At 52.7% G+C, this 21,416-nt stretch overlaps 1 protein-coding gene across 3 annotated transcripts in view; it reads left to right on the top strand.

The window, feature by feature from the left end:
* The first annotated feature begins 4,081 nt into the window (after positions 1–4,081).
* SYNE3 (spectrin repeat containing nuclear envelope family member 3) overlaps positions 4,082–21,416 on the top strand; it is a 106,301-nt gene continuing 88,966 nt past the window's right edge. The window contains exon 1 of one of the 3 annotated variants that reach the window (XM_065906133.1): positions 4,082–4,146. The gene's annotated coding sequence lies outside the window, so the exon portion shown is untranslated. Of the gene's footprint in view, positions 4,147–4,615; positions 4,746–13,291; positions 13,419–21,416 lie in introns of those variants that run through there. The other 2 variants (XM_065906131.1, XM_065906132.1) reach the window with 2 other exon arrangements.

Here is a 21,416-nt window from a genome sequence, read left to right as displayed (position 1 = left end):
CATGTTGTATTTTAATTTTATAAAAGCACCACAATTCGTGCATCTGGAAGAACAGCCTGAATTACTTCAGTTCCCGAGCTTACTTGGTTTTGGGGTGGCAGCTGCCAGTGAGGAAGGCAGACTACTTGGAGAGATGAACAAACTGGGCTGGTGGGTCTGCTCACCCTACCAGCACACAGTAGGACCAGAGGGAGAAAAGATAGACTCATACTTGGAGGAGCAGCAAAGGAGGAAATGAAGAAAGAAGCAGCTGCGAGCGGAACCAGGATGAGAACCAGCTTTCCATGCCCAGATGGGCACGTCTCTGATGAGGCGTCCCAGAAATGGCTACCCCAGTGCAAGCTTTCCATCTCTGCTCAGCCAGCAGCACCAATGTGAGTCATCACTAAGGGGGAAGGGGTGGAAAGAGGTGGATCCCCAGCCTAGAGATGAAACAAAGTGAAAGTGAAGAATGAGTGGCTCTCAGTCCTGTCCGACTCTGTGCGACCCCGTGACCTATACAGTCCACGGAATTCCCCAGGCCAGAGGGAACACAGATTTCCAGAACACCAGTTACCAGGCTTGGGACTGTACAGGTAGGGTCCCTCCTTCCTGCGCTCTTGCCTCAGTTTACCCATTCGCACACAGGGGTTTCGATCAGCCAGAAGACTCATTCCCGCTTTCGTTGTACTCTTTCTGTAGAGATTGACCACACAAACAACTAAGAGCCACAGAAAATAAGACTTGTAGAGGATCGCTGCTGCAGTTAGCGAGCTGAGACAAATGTAAAACAAACCTGAACAACCTCTCCAGGCTTTTGAAATCGGCCCCTGCTTCTGGGGGCACAGTGGTGGAGACGCTGGCCACAGAGAAGAGACATGGCGGAGGAACAGTCAATATTTCACTCCCTGGGAGACCTTTTGAACGTTGCATAAATAACCCCCGCCGCCAAATGAGTCAGAATTTCCAAAAGGCATCATTTGAGGGCCTCCATGTGGTTCCCTCTCTGGGCCACTTCTGAGAGGCAGGCCTGGGTGGGGCTTCCTGTACTCCACTCCAGAGACGGCACAGGGGCTCTCCCGTCGTCCTTGCCAGAATTTTCTTTCCAGATAAGCTTCACTCTTTTCTGTAGCAGTGGGAAATGCTGAAAAGACAAATGAGTTGAAGTTTTTACAGCCTTCCTACTTGCAAACTCCCCCGTTCTCCTACATTGCTTACTCAACTTTTCCCCCTTCCATATGCACTGTTTGGAGTGGCCTGTGTGCCAGAGAAGGAACAAAAAGGACGGTCCCATTTTTATGTCAGGCTTAAAGAAAGCAACAGGAGACTATCCTGAAAAGCACTAAGCCCTGTAAAGCTAAAGCTAATAACTATAATAAAACTAGTAACATCTGCATGGTATTTTGCAGTTTATAAAATATTTTTAATCCCGTATGTTCTTGCCTGTGAAATATTATTGCTATCCCCATTTAACAGGTGGGAAAATAAGGTCCTACAAGGTTACTTGCTAAGGTTCCCTCAGTCACACAGCAGAGCTGGGCCTGGGATTTGGGTCTCTCAGCCTTGGCTGGTGCTCTGTAGTGAGAGGGAGAGTCTGTATCTATACCACACTAGCCTGTTCAGGCGACAGCCCCTTGGACACAGAATCCGGGCCCTGTGACCTCTGTCCGGGTGACCGTCCTTGACTCATCCTTCTCCATGTTCCCAGGAACTAGCACGTCGTAGTGCTCGGGAAATGTCTGATGAAAGACTGAATAAGAAATTCCCTGGCAGTCCAGGGGTGAAGGTTCTGCACTTCCACTGCTGGGGGCCCAGATTCAACCCCCTTCGGGAACTAAGATCCCACAAGCCACGTGGCTCAGAATATAATCAAATAAAAAGACTGAATAGCTGTCTGCCAGAAACCATCCTAAGCCTACAGCTCCCAGAACAGTTCGCATGAGCTGGGTGCTCACAATACCAGGCACAAAACCATTCAAGAGAGCTTGCTATTATTAGACCCATTTAACAGAAAAGGAAACCAAGGTTGAGTAATGAGCTGAAAGTTGCAAACTTGGGCAGTTTGGCACCAGAGCCTGAGCTTTTGGCTCCCCAGTGCAGCAAACCATCTCTCAGCCGCAACCTTTCAGGAGCATTGTCAGAGCTGTCTTCATCCTCCTGGTGCAAATCACCTGACCTCTTTCCATCAGAAGAGAACTCATTAAACTTTTCGTAACTTACCGAGAGGATCCTCGCAGAGATTTAACGAGGAGATACATGTGGAAGCATTGGGAAAAGAAAAGCACATTATTCACATGCCCAGGATTATAATAATTGTTGAACGCCGTCTGTACCTTCAGCTAGACTGCTGTAACCCCCAAAGCCCAGAGGAGTCAGGGTGATAATAGGAAACACAACTGGACATCTAGAACAATCACAGGGCAAGGATGAAAGAGGCCCTTTGTGTGTATCTCCTCTGACCCTGTGAATAATTACAACTTAGTGAATGGGTTCTGAGTAGGAGGTGTGGCTGACACTCAGGCATTTAACTCAAGCTAGTTAACCCAGCCTTAACTCTTGAGCTTTGGCATTTAGAAAACAGTTTGCCTTGCCCTCCATTTGGAAAACACACACACTCACACACTGGTCTTGCTTTACAATTTACTCTTAGGACACTGATTTCTACAGATTTATTCAACTAACATTGAAAGAAAGCCTACCAGCCTCACTAAGGAACCAAAAGAAGAAAACACCCTTTGGGAAGCCTTAGATTTGGGACAGTTACCATCACTTTATGGCAAATAGATGGGGAAACAATGGAAACAGTGACAGACTTTATTTTCTTGGGCTCCAAAATCACTTCAGATGGTGACTGCAGCCGTGAAATTAAAAGATGTTTGCTCCTTGGAAGAAAAGCTATGACAAACCTAGACAGCATATTAAAAAGCAGAGACATTACTTTGACTACAAAGATCCATATAGTCAAAGCTATGGTTTTCCCAGTAGTCATGTACGGATGTGAGAGCTGGACAATAAAAAAGGCTGAGCGCAAAGAACTGATGCCTTTGAACTGTGGTGCTGGAGAAAACTCTTGAGAGTTCCTTGGACAGCAAGGAGATCCAACCAGTCAATCCTAAAGGAAGAGTGAGTGAAGTCACTCAGTTGTGTCCGACTCTTTGCGACCCTCTGGACTGCAGCCCGCCAGGCTCCTCCGTCCATGGGATTTTCCAAGCAAGAGTACTGGGGTGGGTTGCCATTTCTTTCTCCAGAGGATCTTCCTGACCCAGGGATTGAACTGGGGTCTCCCACATTGCAGGCAGACTCTGAGCCACCAGGGAAGCCCTAATCCTAAAGGAAATCAACCCTGACTATTCATTGGAAGGACTGATGCTGAAGCTAAAGTTCTAATACTGTGGCCATCGGATTCCAAGAGCTGACTCGTTGGAAAAGACCCTGATGCTGGGAAACATTGAAGGAGGGAGGAGAAGGGGACGACAGAGGATGAGATGGTTGAATGGCATCACCAACTCAGTGGACATGAATTTGAGCAAGCTCCTAGAGACAGCGAAGGACAGGGAAGCCTGGCCTGCTGCAGTCCATGGGGTCACAAAGAGTCAGAGACGACTGAGGGACTGAACCACCACCTAACTCTTCATCTGCAGAATGGGCGCAGCCACACCTAAATTGTGGAGACCGGAGTCCACCTGGTACAAGAGTTCTGCAAGTTGTATCCTTCTTGAGTCGCTTTCATCCCCATTCAAAGGAAACGGAACCCATCGTGCAAACCTCTAATTACTACTCTGACAAAGATCAGCGCTGGCGGGGAGGACGGTCCAAAGGCCTGCAAGTGCTGGGAGCACAAAGGCAAAGGCAGATAAAATTTAGAGGTTAAAGAGTTGTGGGTCCCTGGATCTGGGATTTGCATACGCGTGGGAGGAAGTGTCCGCTGGGGGGCGGGGCGCACGGGGAGAGCGAGAGGAGAGACACATTCTTGGACCTGGAGTTTGTGGGAGGTTGATCTTGGGTGGGATTCACATTCCTGGTGACTCAGCCCCCATCGCCTCCCCTCGGTATCCTGGGGTTCTCCCACCCGAACCTGGGGCGCGAACGTCCCTGGCTCGGAGGCTCCGGGGACGGTGGAGTGGGAAGGGCCGGATGGGGCGCCCCCACCGTCAGGCTGGCTGATAGGTGTCACTTCCTCCTTGGATTTCGCGCCTCCGGGAGGGGGGTGTCCCAGCCTTTGCCCCCACCTTGGCTCAGAGAGGACTAGGGTCACCAGGCCCCCAACCCGCTCCCTAAGGCTAGGCGCACAGAGGAATTCGGCAGATCGAACTTTACCCCGGGGAGAGGCGGCTCCGCTCCGTCTCTAAGGATGAGACCCAGGCGGAAGCAGGAGGGTGGCCGGGGCTTAGGGCGGCTCCCAAGCCGGAGAGGGCAGCCCTGGGCGCGGGACCAGGGATGAGAGAGGGGAGTCCCCATGACAGCGCTCTCCCCGCCTCCCCCCGGGGAAGGGGGTCTGCGAGGGCGCTCGCCGGGCTGAGGCCGGGCCCCGGGGCCCTCCGCCGAGCGCGCGGACTGCCGCGCGCCTCCTTCTCGCCCAGCCACCTCGGCGGGGCCCTGGGGGCGGCTGGCGTGGCGGGTCCCGAGGGGACTGGGCGGGGCGGGGGCGAGTGTCCGGGCCCCGCCCCGGCCCCGCCCCGCTCCGGAGCCGCCCGGGACGCAGGGAGGCGGAGGGTGGCTCGATCCGCACTGCCCGCGGCGCCGCGCTCCTGCAAGCTCCTGTCCGGGTAAGTGGCGCGGGGTCGGGGGACCAGAACAGGACCGGAGGGTCGGATCCCACGCCGGGGGTCAACACCCACCCCGGCCCAGCCCTGGCGCCTCCCCCGCCGGGAATCGTGATCGCCGAAAGTCAAGGGGACCTGGAGAGGCGCGCCGGGTCGCGGGGGCGGGGGCCCTGGTGTGACAGCTGCGGGCGGGCGCGTATTTTTAGTTTAAACCCAACCGTTCCCTGCCGCCTGCGAAATCCCCGAACGTTTTCGCTCCCCGACTCTGGGGGTTCGGTCCCCAAGAAGCAGCCCGAAAGCCCCGGGCAGCGCGTCCCCGCAGGGTCGGGCGCCGCCTCCAGTCTTCATTCTGCCTCCGCTTGGGGCCAGCGGACCTGTCACTGCGCCGCGTGTCCCCGACCCGGGCGGTGAACGCCGGCAGGAATACCCGCTCCCGGCCACCGCGAGCTCGCTCCGTAGAGTCTGCCTGACAGATCCCAGGACCGGCGGTGGGAAGGGGAAGTCGCACTCGCAGGCAGGACTGGTTTCATTCAGAATCCCCGGGGCTGTGCAGCCTTGGGCGAGCATCCTAGCCTCTCTGAGCCTCAACCCAGTATCTCTAAAGGCGGGGAGAGTGAGGCCAGAAATCTCCTGTAGGGCCTGAAGGAGCCCCAAAGGGATGCCGATTCCTCTTAAGAATCTTCAGATCTTGATTCCGAACAGCAGACCTGGTGGATATGGTCCTTTGGTCAACCCATTAATAGTGAGTGCCCTGCACAGCCCACTGACCTCCGCTCCAAAACTCTAAGGCAGGGATTACAACTCGGGTGGGGTGATTATGAATGTCATTGTTTTACCACTTTGGCCCTGAAGCGCTGGCTCAGGACTGCCCTGGGACCCTCTCCCAGGTTCCTCCTGGCACTACTGATGGGCCTTTTACAGCCAACGGCTGCCAGCTGGGGAGCCTGACATGCCCAGAGCGGCATGCCACATTTCTCGGAATGAGGAAAAGAGGAGACAGTGGGGAAAAATGACTGTCCTAGAAAAGGGGCATGTCACAAAATCACTGCTTTTCTGAACCTGGCGCCACTGCCTCCTTCAAACCTTAAGAGGAGAGGAAACGGGTCCAGAGCGAGCGAGTGATTTGCCCAGAGCCACACAGCCAAGAACAGAACTTAACTCTGCAAGGGTCCAGCCTCGCCTCCTGCACAACTGGGGGGACAGCCAATGGCTGGCTATCAGGGATCAGGACCTGGGAGGCAGAGTGGGGAGGTGTGCTGTGCAAACAGGAGGTTTTGGTCTGTTTCCTGGAACTGTGCCCTGCGCAGGACTCTCTGACACGTGTAGCTCTGTGCATTCCTCATCAGACGGCCACAGCTGTGCCAAGCCTGCTGGCCCCCTGGCATCGTTTGCAGCCAGAGAGGCCCCTTGGAGGGCAGCTGGAGCGGGTGTGGGCCAGGAAGGCTTATTTCTGGAACTCATTCCTCTCTTGCTGGGGGTCCTGAGGAGAGGCCCAAGGAGTTGCTGGTGGCTCAGAGGGGGAGTGGTGAGAATCTGGGCTCAGGTTTCTGCCTGGGGGTGCAGGCTGGCCTCTAGCCCCTGTGCAGGCACCCTTCAGGGGAAGTTTGAGTTCCTTCCGTCTCCATGGGAACAAACCTCTAGCCCGGGTGCTTTGCGTGTTCTGCCACAGCTGGGGACCTGTCCTTGTCTGGGTGGCCTCCGGATACAGAAACCTGGGGTGGGGGCTTTCAGGGGGTCGTGGCTTGGCTGCGGGGTGACCTCCATTCTGGGGACGCCAGGCCGGGCAGGCCCAGCATCACCTCCAAAGCGGCCTAGAGCCCCTGGGAGCCCTGTGGGCAGAGGGGCCTCCCGTGTGGCTCAGATGTTAGAAATGGGGGTGGATGTGTCAGACTGACTGGTCCAGCCCTGTGTTAACCTTTCCCCAACTGTGTGACAGTGGAAACCTCCCTTCACCTTTCAGAGCTTCAGTTTCCTTAATCGAGAGATGGGATGACTGTAGTGCCTGCCGAGAGAATTAAACGGGACTCGCCTTCAGGAGTGTTCTCTGGGGTGTCAGACTCAGCCCCTGGGAACCGGTGTCACAGTTTGGAGTGGCGGCAGGGGTTGGTTGGGATACCTGAGCATCCTCCCCACTCCTCAGTTCCGCCCTCTTCCCCTTTGCCTTGATGTCTGTCAAATGGCGGGTGGCCTTGGATCATCTCCCTCTGAGCTCTTCCAGCCATGAAAGCTGGTCCTTGACCCAGGCGGAGAGATTAGAGAGGGGCCAGCCAGGGACTCCAGAGGACTCTGGACTCTTAGGAAGCATTTCCTGCCTCTCACCCCTTAGGATTCTGATTGCAGGCCAGGCTGCCACTCCTGGCCCAGGTACAGATGAGGGGAGAGACTCCTCTGAGTTCAGGATTGGTGGAGTCAGGATTTAAACTCAGGGCAGCTTCTTTTCTTTTCTTTTTCTTTCTTTAATTGAAGTGTACTTGGTTTACAATGTTGTGTTAATTTTTGCTGCTCAGCAAAGTGATTCAGTTATGCATATATATTCTTTTCTATTATGGTTTATCATGAAAGTGAAGTGGAAATGTTAGTCGCTCAGTCATGTCCGACTCTGCGACCCCCCCACCCCGAGCTGTAGCCCACCAGGCTCTTCTATTCTTGGAATTCTCCAGGGAAGAATACTGGGGTAGGTTGCCGTTTCCTTCTTCAGGGGAACTTCCTGACCCAGGGATGGAACCTGGGTCTCCTGTATTGCAGGCAGATTCTTTATCATTTGAGTCACCTTCACAGGACGCTGAATTTTGTTCTGTGTGCCATGCAGTATAACCTTGTTGCTTATCCATTCCATATATAATAGCTTCCATCTGCTAACCCCAGACTTCCACTCCATGCCTTCCCAGGCCCCTCCCGTTGGCCACCACAGGACTTTAACTCAGGGCTTGATGCTGTTCACTCCAACCACACAGCCTGTCTCAGGACAATCTTACATGTTAATTATTGGGAGAACAGTACTGATGAGGCAGGATCCAATTGCCATTAAGATTTTGGCATTTGCTGGAAGAAGTGGATTCCAAACCTTCCCTCCCCGCCCCCCCCCCCATAACATCTAAAAGTGGCCCAGCTGGATCACTGAGAGAAGCTGGGGGGAGCCACTGGAAGTTAGGGAAGTATGTGCCACCTTCCCCACCCCTGCCCATCCCCCAAGGAAGCTTTGCTTCAAGACTTAGGGATAAATTCCCTTGCAATAAGCAGCTAGGAAGTACATGGGGGACAGTCCTGGCAGCGGAAGCCTTGATTTTGTCATCTCTACAACAGTTAAGAGGTCCCAACACCCCCCTGTGGGATTGCTGGGAGGGTGAGTGAGACAATTGAGGACAAGCTCAGCAGAATGCCCAGGACGGTGGGAACACGCCAGAAAGAGGCATTATCCTGGTTTCCATTAATGCTGATCCTCCTAATGTCATTGTAACAATGGAGTGTGGCCTGCACCTCTCGCTTGGGTTTCTGGGCTGCAGATTTGGCAGAGGGAATCCTAGCACCCCCAGAATACTTTGAAAGACTCGGGGGAAAGGCAGAGAGCCACTCAGGAGATTAGGAAGGTCGAAACACAAGCACGTAACACGAGTTGTTCAGCGATGTAGATACATGAGATGTGAAATGATGGCAAAGAATCGAGACAGTGATTACCTTGAATAAAAGGCAAGTGTCTCCGTGGGTTGGGGAAGGGGAGATTGGGATTGAGAGGGTCACGGTGGGAGGGGGTGGTTACTAGGGAAGTCACTTTGTAATTGCTTGTGAGTACAGGTGTATTTCATGCACTCCTCTCTACATATATAGTGTTTCATAAATTTAAGCAGGTAAAAAAAAGGCAAGGGAATGATAATGCAAGCAGTCTTTGATAGGAGGAGAAGGTACAGGATCAGTCAGCTCCCTTCTCAGTGCGATTTCCTGTTTCTGTGGGCTTGTGGGCCTTTTTAAAAAATATTTTTTGGGACTTCCCTGGAGGTCCAGTAGTTAAGTAGTTAAGGTTCCACGCTTCCACTGTGGGGGATATGGGTTTGATCCCTGGTTAGGGACAAAGATCCCACATGCTGTGTGGCCATAAATAAATTTTTAAAAATGTATGCTTCATCACTTATGAAATAAGAAATACATTATATACATATACAATGTGTATAATGTGTATGTATATAATATATATACATTATATACATATAACAACGTGTACTATATATATATTTACATTATATATATATACACACAATGTGTGCATATATATGTATATAATATATATACATTATATACATATACAAGGGCTTCCCTGGTTGCTCAGCTGGTAAAGAATCTGCCTGCAATGCAGGAGACCTCGGTTCGATCCCTGGGTTGGGAAGATATTCTGCAGAAGGGAATGGCTACCCACTCCAGCATTCTGGCCTGGAGAATTCCATAGACTGTATAGTCGGCAGGGTCGCAAAGAGTCGGACATGACTGAGCGACTTTCACTTTCATATATCAAATCATACATACAAATAAAACTAGAAGAAAATATGGAGTGTTTTCACAAAGATATCTTAGAAAATCACTCTTCCCAGATTCAAATGGTATTCTGGCTGGATTTATTTATTTATTTATTTTTTTCTGGCTGGATTTAAAAAAATAAAACACACAAATCCTGTTGTTTAGCAGACATGTGATTTCTCGTTGAGGAGCAGTAACCTCCCTCTTCTGAAGTCATAACAAGAAAGTGACCCTTAATGCTCCACATCTCAGGTGATCAACAGGAATTTTTACAGCCCTGGCCTCACGAATTGTGCTTCTGAGTCAGAGAATCCTGACTTGTTTAGCCTGGCGGAACCCCAGGTGCCCTGGACCCATCTGCTGGTCTCACGGCTGAAGGAATGCAAGGCACAGAGTTAGAGAAGACAGTTTGCTGCCACACCTGTGTGACTTACGAGGACACCACCCACCACACCTGTGCTGCTACTGCTGCAAGGGCCCCTGCCTCCTCCTCCGGGCAGGGAAACCAGGAGTGGTATGTCTGAGATTAAACTGATGCGATCGTTTTAATTTTAACAAGTCGGAAGAGAGCTACAACATGCGATGGCCGCAGCACTTCCAGGGCTTAGGTGGACAGGAACATCATCCAAGGAAATTTACAAGCTGTGCCTTTCCTCCTGGAGGCCCTCTTAGGGCTCTCCTTACTCCTCCTGCTCTTTGCAGGGAGCGCTTGGTATATTTGTAAGTTACCAAAGCAATTTAGTGCCGTGGATGTGGTGATTCCCATTTTTCAGATGGTGACCTGTTCAGAGATGCTGTCTTGCCTCAGATCACATAGCAGGTGTGTGATGGGGCAAGAGTTTCACCCCAAGGGAGAACTAAGGAGACTACCAAGAGACTTTTTAAAAAATGTGCTGTGTATGAGGACGGCTTTCACTCCTCAGAAGCCAGAGCCCTGCATGGCCTGGCCTGGTGGCCTCAGATCCAGGGAGGCTCTGGATGCGGAAGGCTCTAACCACCAGGATCCCCACTTTTCAGCCAAACTTGCTCTCTTTGTGACAGGGCAGGGGTGTGCTGAGAATGGGGGAAACCATCCCATCTTGGGACCTGGTGATTCCTGGCCACCTTCCCTCTGCCCAAATCAAAGATGTTCTTCTGTGTATAGAGGTGTCTGTCCTGACCAACAGGACTCAGGGTGGGTGTCCCAGGACTGAGGCTTTAGGGGTTGGCTTTCCCTGGAGGGAGCCCTTGTTCCTGGACATGGATGTTCACCGGGGCAGCGGGGACCTGGGGCCAGATCCCAACCTTGCTCTGTGTCCCGGGTCAGTTGGAGCTGGCCGATGGGGCTGGGGATACCTCCCTGTAGGGCAGGGCTTTTGTGAGGATGCGATGAAAGAACTTGACACAAGGAAGGTAGCCTAGAGACTAGGAAACAAACCCTTACTGCGTGACCCTGGAGAGCGTGAGTGTGCGGTGTTCAAGAAATATTTAGCAGCAACAGCTGCACTGGAGGATAAAAAAATGCCGGAACCAGCCAGAACCTGAGAGATAATCTCACAGGAGCCCATCATGTTACCTTTGGGGAAACTGAGTTGCCACTGACTCTCCAGAAGTAGTGACTGGCCCAAGTGTCTTACATGCCTCAGGGCCCATCTGGGACCCGAGACAGTGTCTTCTGGCCCCTGGACCCATACCCTTTCCCCTACAACCACCTTCCCTAAACGTCTGCTTGTTGTAACACAGTTCGGGATGGTTGCACGGTGAAGATGGGGAGGCTGATCTTCTGGGTTAGGTCCACCTGGAATTGGCGGGAGTGGGTGGGGGTGGGCACGGGGGGCCCTGCCTCTGGTTGAACTCTTAAGTCAGGAGTTTTATGTGAGACCTGGACAGGTCTGCACACCTCCCTAGTGACATTTGCTGAAATAATGCAGCAGGACTGACTCACTGAAGCGGGTGGGGTGGGGGTGGGCCTCTTTCCTTGTTATTGCAAAGAGTTGGCCTGTCTGTGATGATGCGAAGGGCTTGCCATTCACAGACCTACTTGACCTTCAGCTGGGCCAGTCTCTGTTTCCTGCTCTTTAACCTTTAAAATGGGAGGTTGGAGTTAGAAGATCTCTAAGGCGCCTTGACCCTGTAGTAGGAAGTGGCAACCCACTCCAGTATTCTTGCCTGGAAAATCCCATGGACAGAGAAGCCTGGCGGCCTGCAGTCTGGGGTCACAAAGAGTCATACACGGCTGAGCAAGGTATCTTAAAGTTTGGATGTTTCCTCATCCAGGAACCACAGCCTCGCAGTAGGTGTTTGAGGACCTTCAGCCTGGCAGCTACAGTCTGCCCCCTTTCTCCCACCAGGAGAGGCCAGGTCACTTAATCAGGTGATTCCTGCTTATCTGCTTCCAGTGAGCCCCTTGACCTAAGGATTAAGTCCCAGGCTTCCAGCCTATGGGCTGACATTTCATGCTTTCTACCACTGGGCTACCTCCAGGTCCCAGGAGGTCCCATACCTGTCCTCGTCTTTCCCACCTCCAGACCTATGCTACCTCGGTTACCTCTGCCCAGCTGTTACCTCCCCAGCGAACACCTGGCTAGACCTCACCTCCTCCGAAAAGCCATCCTCGACCATTCAGACAGGTTCTGTTTTCATGGTCTCATTACACTTTGCACGTGATAGATAATTTTCATTTTTCATGTCTTGATTCCCAACTAGCTTAGGACCTCCTTGAAGACAGGGTCACAGGATTATTTATTCTCACATCGCAGCCAGAGAGAGCGAACTTATTATTATTTAATGAAAAGGCTTTACAACATAAGATCTTAAAAACTTGAGGGGAGCTGATGCTCACAGCACCCCTGAATGAAGTGGGCAGGGCACATCAGAGTAATTCCCAGGACACAGAAGAGTAAGGTGGGTTCCAGAGACGTGACCTGAGGCTGGGGAGAGAAGGTGGCACCCACCGGCTCCCTTTGTGGCCCTCCTCAGGGCCTTGATTGTTGTTGTTCAGTCGCCCAGTCATGTCCAACTCTTGGTGACCCCATGGACTGCAGCACACCAGGCTTCCCTGCCCATCACCAACTCCCGGAGCTTGCTCAAACTCATGTCCCTTGAGTCGGTGATGCCATCCAACCATCTCATCGCCTTGTCACCCCCTTCTTCTCTTCCTGCCATCTCCTTGGAGAACAGTCCACTTGCCTGGCTTCTCTGGGGACTGACCTTGGAGCTCTGGGCACATCCCTTGACTTCTCTGGGACACAGACCTGCTGTTCATTGTCTCTGCTCAGCATGCCCAGCATTGCCCACTGGGTCTTCCTTCCTGCTCCTCCCTCTGCCTAAAGAGTGCCTCCTCCAGACCTTTCAGGGAGGCTGCTCCTTTTCATGGAAATCTCACCCACAGACACACCTTCCAGGAGACTGTCCTGCCCACCCGGTAAGCCTACCCAGTCCCCAACCTCCACACCACTCTGCCCTATCTCCCTGTTTTATTGTCTCTCTAGCGCTTATCACTACCTGAAGTTATCTAAGTTATTTACTTACCATGGAGCTTGTCTTCTATCTCATCTAACTGAAAACTCCTGGAGGGTGAGATTTTTTTTCTGTCCTGAGAGCAGTCTGGTCATAGTAGCAGCTCGACACACCTTTACGGAATGGAAGAATGAATGGATCAAAGAATGAATGAAGGTCTAAGCTGATGGAGTCAGGGTACCCTGTGAGCTGCCTCACCTGGTTATCTGTCAGTTAGCATCCGTTTAACCCTTACAAGGGCTTGCCAAGTGGCACTTGTGGCAAAGAACCCGCCTGCCAATGCAGGAGACATAAGAGATGCAGGTTCCATCCCTGGGTCGGAAAGATCTGCTGGAGAAGGGCATGGCAACCCACTCCAGTTTTCTTGCCTGGAGACTCCCATGGACAGAGGAGCCTGGAGGGCTACAGTCCATAGGGTTGCAAAGAGCCAGACAGGACTGAAGCGACTCACCACGCATGCAGCCCCTTCCTGAAGACTCTACCTTTTCTCTGTTTTCTCAACAGTTCCACGACGTGTGCTCCGATAGTACCGTTTACACTGAGGTTGACTCACCTGTCCTCAGCTAGCTAGCAGCGGAGTTAGGAACTGAACTCAGATGATCTGATCCCAGGGCTGAGGCATCAGTCTGCATTGGCCTTTCCGGGCTGGGCGTGCGCTCTGGGCAGGACGTGGTGAGTCAGACCCAGAGCTCAGGCCTCCTTACCAGGCTTCTAGTTCTTTCTCTGCAATCCCCAAAGGCTTCCGCATTGCCAGGCCATTCCTCAAAGGAAACCCAACCTGAGTGGCCAGCGTCATAAGGGTCCACAAATGCCACAGGTTCCCCAGAGGTGGGGCGCGGCTTGGAGCGCCCTGCCGTGCCCACACCCTTTTACAGCCTGGACCCAAGAGCTGTCGAGAACTTGGTGACCACAAGCTGGCGGTTGTCGTTGGTTGGACGCGAGCCAGTTTGGGGTTACTGGGTTAAATTCCTTTCCTCAGAACCAGGCAGCCATTGAGCCTGGTTTGCATAACTTGCTTATTTATCTGTTTGTTGATTTCAAACTCAACTTTGCTCACAAGTATTTTTAGGACATGGATTTTTGAAGAAGTCCATTTTTGCGGTGTCTCTTATCCACTTCCTTCTGGATAAAACCACCTGAAGGCCTTGGTCTTTGCTTGGCGACATGCTCCCTTGAGGAGGGGAGGGGTGGTCCCCAGAAGTTCCTCTATTTGTCTGCTGTTGGAAGCAACTCCTAGCTGGAGCCGACTTTGCTTCAGGAGCTGTAGAGGCACATGTTTGCGGCTGAGATCTGGGCCCTTCGGCCTGGAAGCCGCTCTCCTTGGGCAGCCACGTCCCTTCAGCTCGCCCGAGTGAGATGAACATGTCCTTGACCTGGGCGGGAGGAGTCTGGCTGGGGAGGTGGGTGCCTTAGACCGCCCCATTCCTGGGACCATGTCTCAGAGATCGCAAAGCTCGGGGAGCTGGGAGGGGGCCCATAGTGAACCCTTTAATTTTGTCCTTTGGGGCCTCAATTCCCTTCTTGGTTGGGCTTCCCTGGCTCAGATGGGAAAGAATCTGCCTGCCAATTCAGGAGACGTGGGTTCGATCTCTGGGTTGAGAAGATCCCCTGGAGAAGGGAATGGCTACCCACTCCATTATTCTTGTCTGGAGAGTCCCTTGGATAGAGGAGCCTGGTGGGCTATCGTCCATGGGGTCGCCAAGAGTCAAGACACGACTGGGCAACTAACACCCCTTCTCTGTAAAGTGGGGGCACGCGTGCTCCACTCCTAATTGCACTTGGCATGTGTGAGCCTGAGTCATGCGCTGCAGAGGGATCCTTAATCAATGGTTTGGCCCACAGAGCAAAGTGTCACCTGCCTTCCTGTGCAGTGGAGAGTTAGACCTACTTTGCCTGATTTCCCCTCTGCTCCTTGCCCTGAGGGGTGGGGTCAACAGCCTGGAGTGGTGGGATGAGACAGACCCGGGCTGGGACCCTGATCCTGCCGCCTGCAGCGTGGTCTTGGCAAGTCACATAAGCCCCGTGGGCCTGGCTGATTCGACGGTCCAAGGGGGCTGGTCATACCCTCCCTGCAGAGCTGCTGTGAGGGCCCGGCGTCGTCACAGCTGGACGAGGCATTCCCAGCTCCACGCTGGTGCTTAGTCCTGGTTCCAGTCATTTCCTTCTCCAGCCTCTCTGAGCACTCCCTGTTGCCCCGGTGCTCCCTCGCTGGAAGGGGACTTTGGTGACTGTGTGGGTCACTTGGAAGTGAGCTCGGCACTTCCCCCGCCTTCACCCCGGCACTGGGGCTCGTTGGATCTGGCGCAGCTGCTGGTGAGTCAACCCAGCCTCAGGTGTTCTTGGCCGAAGCCCATCCGTGGGTGCGTGAGTGGCTGGAGTGGACCCAGCCGAGGCTCTCCACTTCAGAGGACTCTTAGGGTGTACAGGGTGCAGACAGCATTCCGCAGTCTTTCATTTTTGCTCCCAAGGTCCCAGCCATTCCTAACAGCCAATGCAATCTTGTTCTTTCATAGAATCAACTATGGGGGAAAAAGTCAATGTCACCACTCCAGTTCCATTTGTCCTACTCCCAGCCCGACCTCGGGGTCCCTCTCAATACAGCACAGGGGCTCAAACTAGGTCAGAGCTCTGAGTTTGGATGCGGGAGGCAGGGGCTACCTGTAATTTACAGGTGATGTAATACCCTTTTCCATCTTCCTTTCGACTTTTTCTTTTAATCTTTCTGATTATTTGATGTTCTTATAATCACCTGGATGCCACCTTAGGCTAATGGGTGACTTTCTGGACTTGGGATTGCTTATCTGTATTTTGTAAAAGCTTCCCATGTGGTGCTGTTGCACCAGAATGGTTGGGAAGCACTGGATTTTGTACGGAGACCATCTCGGTGTGGAGCTGGTCAGGTCTGACACCTCTCTGACACTTGTCCATCTCTCTCCATGCCCTGACTACCAGATAGAGTTATATAAACTGTGTTTATATTCATTGCATTTATTCCTTTTGATGTTCTATGCATAGCAATTGATTGTCACCCTGGCTTTTTATTTAAGGTAAAAATAAAAGGTCCTCTCTTAAAATAATTTTAAGTTTCAATGGGTTGAATGTTTTACAAATGAATAGTGCAGGCATCCCCAGATGTGGCCCAAATCATGGATGTGATACACAAATGGCCAAAATGTGTGAAAACATGGAATTAAATGACCTCGAAGGGCCCCTCAAGGCCTGACATCCTGATAGATCCAAGGGGTGCTCACCATAGCTGCCTAAAAAGATGGACAGATGACCTGGGAGTTTTCATACCAGGGAGTGGACTGGAGGGTGTCTATGCATAGCAAAAGGGTCCCACTGTCTTACTTTACTCAGTGACCCCCCCTCCTGCCGTCAGACAGTTCACCTAGTGCTCTATTGCAATGCATGTGTCCATCACTACCTCCCTCAATCCGAGAGGAAACCTGGGGAGTTCCCCATCCAGTACTCCAAAGAAGACAGTGCTAAGTCGTGTCTGACTCTTGCGATCCCATGAACTGTAGCCTGCCAGGCTCCTCTGTCCATGGGATTCTCCAGGCAAGAACACTGGAGTGGGTTGCCATTTCCTTCTCCAGGGGAACTTCCCAACCCAGGAATTGAAACCAGGTCTAGCACTCCACCAGGGCTATTTTCCTGGAGACCTTGCTACCAGCAGGTACCAGGTTTGGAGACCAAACCTGGTGAGTGCAAACTTACCATGATCTTGTTGCTGAACTCAGCTTCAGCTGCTCATCCCTGAAGAATCCAGTACTGAGAGACAAGTATTGTATAAAAGGAAAGATGCTTTTTAGAGGAAGCCGACAATCCTGAGGAGAAGGTGGACTTGTGTCCCAAAGAACTGTCGACCAGGGGCAGAAATTCTAAAGGGGAGTTTCAGAGGTGCACATGAGGTGGGGGGCTACATGCAGAGCAGTACAGTCAGCTCTGAAAATCATCTTGAAACTGATCATGCAATGGTCTTGATCAGCATTATCTTGACTCATTTAAGTACAGTTAATTTTCAGTTCCAGGGTCAGTTCCCTTTTTCTTTCTTCTCTCTTTCTTTCTTTTTTTGTTTTGGCAAGCTGCATGGCTTGTGGAAACTTAGTTTCCCAACTAGGGATGGAACCCACATCACTGGCAGTGAAAGTGTGGAGTCCTAAACACTGGACCACTAGGGAATTCCCAGTTTGTTCCCATTTTCTTGAGGTCGGTACTGGGAATTGTGGAAGATAGATCAACTTCTGTCATGGTTACAGACTGGTCATCGTGTAATTAACTTCTTCCAACTGGTGGTGTTTCAGTATCTCAAGGCTAAAGCCTTTAAAAAAAAGCTCAAAAGCTTTAGCCTCTCCGAGCCTCAGTAGTTTCATCTGTAGAGAGGCAGTAGTAGTGAGAATGACCACATCAAGGAAATAAGTGTTATGAGATTTAGCTCACTCCTGGCATGGAGCACACCCTTCAGAAAGGTTAGCCTTGGCTATTTCCTTTCACTTCCATGGAGTTCAAGAGGACAGGTGGCTGGGGACGCTTTATTCCTTTATCAGCAACCCTGCACAGTAGGTTTTATGTGGCACTTTATGGAGGAGGAAGCCAAGGGTTAGTTACTTAGTTCGTTTGTCAGCAATATCAGGTCTAGCATGAAGACGGGAGGAAACTGATGGGAGAGCTCCTGAGTTGGCTGTGGAAACTTGGGCAGGTGGCTTAGCCCAGAGAAGTTACAGAGCTCGTCCAAGGTTGCAAGCTAACAATAAATGGTAGAGTAGAAGATGGTGTCTTGAAAGATCTATCTAGCTTTTTCTATTTGATGCCCTTGCAGGGGACCAGAGCAGAGAATAAATCTAGTTTCTTTAGGGTCTTGTTGGAGATGGTTAACTTAATCATCTTTTCCTTTAGAGTTGGACTGTAGTAACTCCTCCATACTGTGCCTCAGATTCTTGGGGAGACCAGCCTCATTTAGGGGACCTTGCAGCCCTCCAGCAGCTTGGGGAGGCACCAGGCCGAGGGGCTCTGTGAATATCTTAGGGGGTATATTGTTGCTCTGCATGGAGCTCTGGTTTAGAAGCCCCAGCCTGGAAATAGGCATCCGTGCAAGACTTAAGTTTTTCTGAGTCCCCTTGGGAGAGAACATCTGGTGTGTGTCTCTGCAGGGCTAGTGGGGAAGGTTCTAGAAGGCAGGATGAAGAATGGAATCATTAGGGTCTTGGGAAGTAAATATCAGAGGTGGGTTCCTGACCAGTTTTGTGCCTTGGTTTTCGCTTCTGTAAAATGATGATGGAAAAGGCAACATTAGCTGCCTGTTGCTTGAGCTTAGCACATGTGTTGAGTGCCTACAGTGGGTCTCTGAGCACTAAAGGAAGCCTAGGGAGGAAGCCTGACCTTGGATCGGGAGGCTTCTGGCGATAAAGCTCAGATGAGGGCAGCAGTGAAGGGATCGAGAGCCTGCAGCCCCTGGGGGAGGTGGACTGATCCGAGGAGGGAGGACACACAGGCCCTGGGCTCGCCCATCACTGGGGCCTCTGCTCCCTCTCGGTCACCTGAGAAAAGCTGCGCTTGACACAGGCTGGTGGAAACCCAGCCCTGACCTGCGAGTGGCTGAGAGGTTTGAGGGGGAGGGGTGTCGGGTGTGGGGGTAGGGGTGTTGGGAGGGGACATACAGGTGGAAGTGTGACCAGCTGGTCCCAGTTCGCCCAAGACTGAGGGGGCTCCGGGGACCCAGGAGTTTAGGGGCTAAAGCCAGGGAAGCCCTGGGCAAACCAGGACAGGTGGGTCCCCCTAGTTAGTCAGAGTCCTGCCATCCTGACTGCAGCTCTGGGCAGCCTGGGTCATGATGGGCAGTGGGCCCCTGTGCACAAAAGATGAAGGACTCTGCTGTCCCCACGTCTGTGAGCACGTGAAGGCGGGAGCCACCCCGTCCTCCGGCGGTCCCTGCCTGTCCCCGCGCACAGAGCGGTTAGTAAATGTAGGGATGAAGGGATGTAGGGATGTAGGGATGAAGGACTGAGAGCTGAGGGTCTCTGCCTTCAGTCCCTCCACGCTGGGGACAAAGCACTCAGCTGTGGACTTGCCTGGTGGTCCCGTGGCTACGAATCTGCTCGCCAAGGCAGGGACACAGGTTCGATCCTACATGCCGAGGGGTCACTAAGACTGTGGACCATGACTACTGAGCCTGTGCTCTAGGGCCTGGGAGCCGCCACGGCTGAGCCCACGTGCCACAACTACTGAAGCCTGCGTGCCCTAGAACCGCAACAAGAGAGGCCACCGCAGTGAGAAGGCCGTGCACCGCGAGAGCGTAGCCCCTGCTTGCCACAGCTAGAAAAGGCCTGCTCTTAGCGATGAAGACTTAGCACAGAAAAAAAAAAAATTACTCGGAAGCCAGTTCATGCTTTGCTACTTTGCATGTTCCCTGTCCTGCAGGCCCTTCCCACCCTCGGCAGTCTCACCACGCTGTGTCCCCTGTGAGCAGAACCTTAACCCCGTAATTTCTCTGTTCATGCATCTTTCCCTCTGACACGTGGTGAGCTCCCCAGGGGAAGATCCTAGCTTTGTGTTTTCTCTGCTGCACCACTTGGCACCTGGAAAGGTTTTCTTGAACAAATGAATGGCGCTGGATGCACAGAGAAGAGATTCATTCATTCGCTCGCCACCTCCTTGCTGAGTGCCTACCGCACACCAGACGCTATCCTAGACAGAGGGATGGGAGAGTGGACACAACTGGATATTTTGCTCTGATGGAACTTACATTCTAGAAGGTTCTAGAATCAGCAGCCTTCAACCAGCAAGCGATAAGTAAGCAGACCCCATCGGAGGTCACCTGCTCTGAAGAAGATGCAAAGGAGAAGCGGCATCACCCAACCCTGGCCGGCTGCTGGCGGGCTGGAGGCCGCAGGTCCGTGGAGGGGAAGTGGTTCAGGCCCAGCGTGTGTGGCTTGACTCCCGTGGATGCAAAAAGGACGCACCCTCCCCTGGGTGGTGGCAGTCCTACTGTTGATTGTGGTCAACTCAGGAGGGTGGCATTTGCCTTTCATGCAAAGCTGGTAGGCCATCAGTCCCTGCAAGAAAATCCACTAAAGGGGACTTCCCTGTTGATCCAATGGTTAAGAATCCACCTAGCAACACCGGGGATATGGGTTTGATTCCTGGTTGGGGAACCAAGGTACCACTTGCCGTGGAGCAACTGAGCCAGAGAGCCACAGCTAGAGAGTCCATGTGCGGCAACGAAAAACCCCACGTGATGAAATAAATATCCCCACGGCTGCTACTAAGACCTGATACAACCAAAGAAATAAATAAACGTCAAAAAGGAAAAAAAAATCCACCAAAGCCAGCATTGTGCAAGAGGAAGGAAACGCAGTTTAGAAGGCCACGTGGTGTTTTTGTGCCTGGTGGGGGAAGCCCCGGGTGTTTGCCTTGGGCCCTCGTGGTGGGAGTTCAAAGAGCCAGGCTCACGTGCTGACCGCCCCTCTCCCCTGCTGGGTGGGTGACCCTGCCCGGCAGCGGGAGGCGGGCCGGGGGCTCTGCTCAGGGATTGTCAGAGAGCCCAGCTTCCTCTGGGGAGAGGGATTAAGCCCCCTCCCATCACGGGCATAAGGAGGGAGATAAGTCTGGGACTGCACACAACAGTAGGGTATTGTCTGCTGGGGCTGACGGGGAGCTCAGCCCCAGACACAGGCCCGTTCAGGCGGGAGGAGTGGAGCCCAGGAGGGCCAAGCCCCACTTCCCTGGGAGACACGCTGTTCCCCAGGCTCCCCCGTGGCTTTTCCCTGGGTGCAGCTCCTGGTGCTGACATCCAAGGGGGCAGCTCTGCTTTTACAAGGACGTGGCTAGCCCCCTCATGGTGCCCTCCCCTGCCTTACCCCCGGAGAGCGAGGAACAAGCGAGTCCCCAAGGCCGATGCCCTTGGCTTTACAGAAATACATCGTGAATCTGGCGCCTGAAGCTCTGGCAGGAACCGGCCTGTGCTAATTATAATCTGCACAGCCTGCTAATGATTGACCTTGGACCCCAGGGAGGCGAAGACTCCTGGAGGAAGGTCTCAGGGTGCTCCGAGGCGTCCAAACTCGAGGCAGGGGTTCGTGGTGCAGAGGCTGGGCTCTTCTGGACTCTTCAGCGGACACCGCCTTGCAGCTCCAGCAGAAGGGGGATGGTTTTAAACTCCTAAGCTCTGCTGAAGGACTGTTGGGGAGAACGAGGCAGCAGGATTGCCTTCTGAGTGACCTTGGGCAGGTCATGTAAGCACTTTGGACCTTGATTTCTTTATGTAAAGAAGACCGCCATTCTTACTTAACGGGAGTTGGGAGACCTCCATGAGCTGTGTGCAAACGCCTGATACGGGGACTGACAGCTGGTAGATGCTCAACAGTGTTAGTTCTCAGCTTGTTACCCTCTGAAAAAATCCTGGAGGGCTTCCTGGAGGTGGTGATGTGGCGCTGATGAGAGAATGCTGGCAGGTAAAGAGGAGCTCTGAGGGGAGAAGCCACATGGTGTATACAAGGAGCCCCGGGGAGCGTTGGCTCAGAAAGAGGAGGTGGGAGGTGAGGCTGCAGAGATGGATGGAGAAGGACCACAACTTTCCCAGGATGCATTGTGGACTTTCTCAGGTGTGGGCTGTGGAGCCCTGGAGGGATTAAGTTAGAAAGGCCTGTGGCTCTGAACCTTAGATGCCAA

The sequence above is a fragment of the Muntiacus reevesi genome, chromosome 15 (assembly GCF_963930625.1).
Source record: "Muntiacus reevesi chromosome 15, mMunRee1.1, whole genome shotgun sequence".
NCBI lineage: Eukaryota > Metazoa > Chordata > Mammalia > Artiodactyla > Cervidae > Muntiacus > Muntiacus reevesi.
Note: the sequence above shows the minus strand (reverse complement) of the source record. Positions and strands in the feature narration are given on the sequence as shown.